The sequence below is a fragment of the Condylura cristata genome, unplaced genomic scaffold (genome assembly GCF_000260355.1).
Source record: "Condylura cristata isolate star-nosed mole 26May11 unplaced genomic scaffold, ConCri1.0 scaffold00007, whole genome shotgun sequence".
Lineage (NCBI taxonomy): Eukaryota > Metazoa > Chordata > Mammalia > Eulipotyphla > Talpidae > Condylura > Condylura cristata.
This window is the reverse complement of record NW_004567108.1, coordinates 54,918,019-54,920,302: the sequence shown is the minus strand read 5'-3', so window position 1 is coordinate 54,920,302 and position 2,284 is coordinate 54,918,019.

The window sequence follows — 2,284 nt, the reverse complement described above, 5'->3', positions numbered from 1 at the left end:
TTGGTTCCTGTGCATAATATGAAACATTTGGTAACCATCATTTTATTTATTTATTTTTAAGATTTATTTATTTATGTATACAAGGACTGGGGTACAGGCCAGAGTTTTAGGGGGTGATAGGATTCACCAGAGACAGACTGGGGAGCAGAATAGGTAGATTGACTGAAAATACACTGCTGAGGAGAGTGGCAGGGGGGTCAGGAGAGGTCTGTTGTGCCATGTGGATCATCTCCCTGCAGTGACTATAGCTAGCTTTATAGTGCTATGATTTAACCCACTGTGCTGCTAGGGAGGCCTTACCATTCCTCAGCAGTACACAGTCCCCTTTTCTGGCAGGAAAGAAGAGTGGTTATTACCTATTTTTCCCTCAATAAATTTGGGCTGTTTTGTTGTTGCTGATAGGAAAATAGTCCTACAATGTCCTGAGCTGAAAAAAAAAAAAAAATTGATGTGACTGGAAATAAAAGGAGACCCAAATAAAATCATTAGAACTAGTTTTTCTCACACCTATCTCATGAGCTGCCTCTCTGCTGGCTCCATTCTCAAGTAACCTGTACCCTCCTGTAGGAAGAAAGGCTGCCTGATAGCAATAGAGTGAAGATACCAACCTCACAATTAGCTACCTATCATTCAAGAAGGACCTTACAACCTGAATAAAATCTAAGTAAGTTTATACTCTGAGGGAGTTTATGAATGACTTGTATTTTCAAATTTTTATTAATTAAAAAATTTGCAATGACATTACATTAGAGCTGAACTTTTCTCCTTGTCTCTTGGATTTCCAAATGGAGAGGCCAATAATACTGAATTTTTGATCTCCATCACCAATCCACTCCTCAGATTTGTCTGGAGGATTTGTCAGTTAATGTCATTACCATTGGCAAGTTGCTTTTCACAAAACCTGCAAGTCACTCTGATTATTCCTTTCTCCTGAACCCCTCACATCCAATCTCCATCACCAAGTCTTATTGATTCTACTCTCATAGTGTATGGGATTGCATCACTCTATCAATTTCTCTTGTCTCCATTGTAACATGAATTATTTTATTTCTCATCCAGAGAACTAGTTTCCCAATTGAATTATCCAATTCTCTTTCATAATTCTGTCATTTCATTTTCGTAACATGTGAAATTGTTAAAATACAATGCAATCATATCTTGCTTAAAATATTTCCATAACTTTTTGTTACAATAAGCTATTGTCTACAATTTTTAACATGGCAAAAGGCCCTGCCCCTACTAATCTAAACCCATGCTATATTGTTTTTCTTTGAGTACAAGCAATAGAAACTGAATTGTTAATTTCAGGATAAAGATACAAGAGACTCTCAAGGAAAGATTGAGTAACCAAGACTTAAGGAGGTGAATAATCCAAACCCTTTTCCAGGAACTGCAACAACAGCTGGTAGATTTGCTGGAGTGCTGACATAATGTTACTGGTCTTCCCTCTATTCTTACCTACTTAATGTTTCAAGTTTCCTGGAGAAATAATCTGATTGGCTTTTTTTCTGTGATAGTTTTTACCCTCTGGATCTATCTTCTAGGCACTCTTGCTCCTATCTCTAAAAGCAGGTCTGTTTTCATCATTACCATATAGTCTTGTCTGGCAAATGCTGAATTAATGAGCACCTAGCTAAATAAGTGAGTAGGCCACAGCCAAAAGAAAGGATCAGACATAACTAAAAGGGACTCACGGCAGGGTGTGGTGTTCATTTTGGGGTTCTGAGTTAGAGCCACCTCAGAGAACCTCTACACTGCTCTTCAATCATCCCAACTGCCAAAGCTGATGTGAAACTTTGTCAATAGAGGGAGTTAGGGAGACATTTTAAGAGACACAAGTTTTTGGATTCTCTATCCTTTCTTGGCAGGCTCCTGGAGTCCGGGCATCTTCTCTGGCATCAGGTTTTTGCCACACATGCAGCTTTCCTGGCACTGGACTCTTGCTCCTGTTATACACCATAGTCAGCTGCTCCTCCTGGCACCCTCCTTTGGCATTTTCATAACAATGTCTGCAGTACCTCTCTGTGAACATCTTTCTCTATCTCTCTTGAGGACAGATTTCTGGCTGGTTCCACAGGATGAATTTCTTTTTTAAAAGATTTGTTTATTTGTGCATACAGAACTGGGGTACAGGCCAGAGGCTCAGGGGCAGCAAGAGGCTTCACCAGAAACAGAGTGGGGAGCAGAACAGGCAGATCTACAACGTACATGGCTAAGGGGAGCAGCGGGTGGGTCAGGAGAGGTCTGCCACACCATGTGGTCACCTCCGGGGCAGGCGGGAATC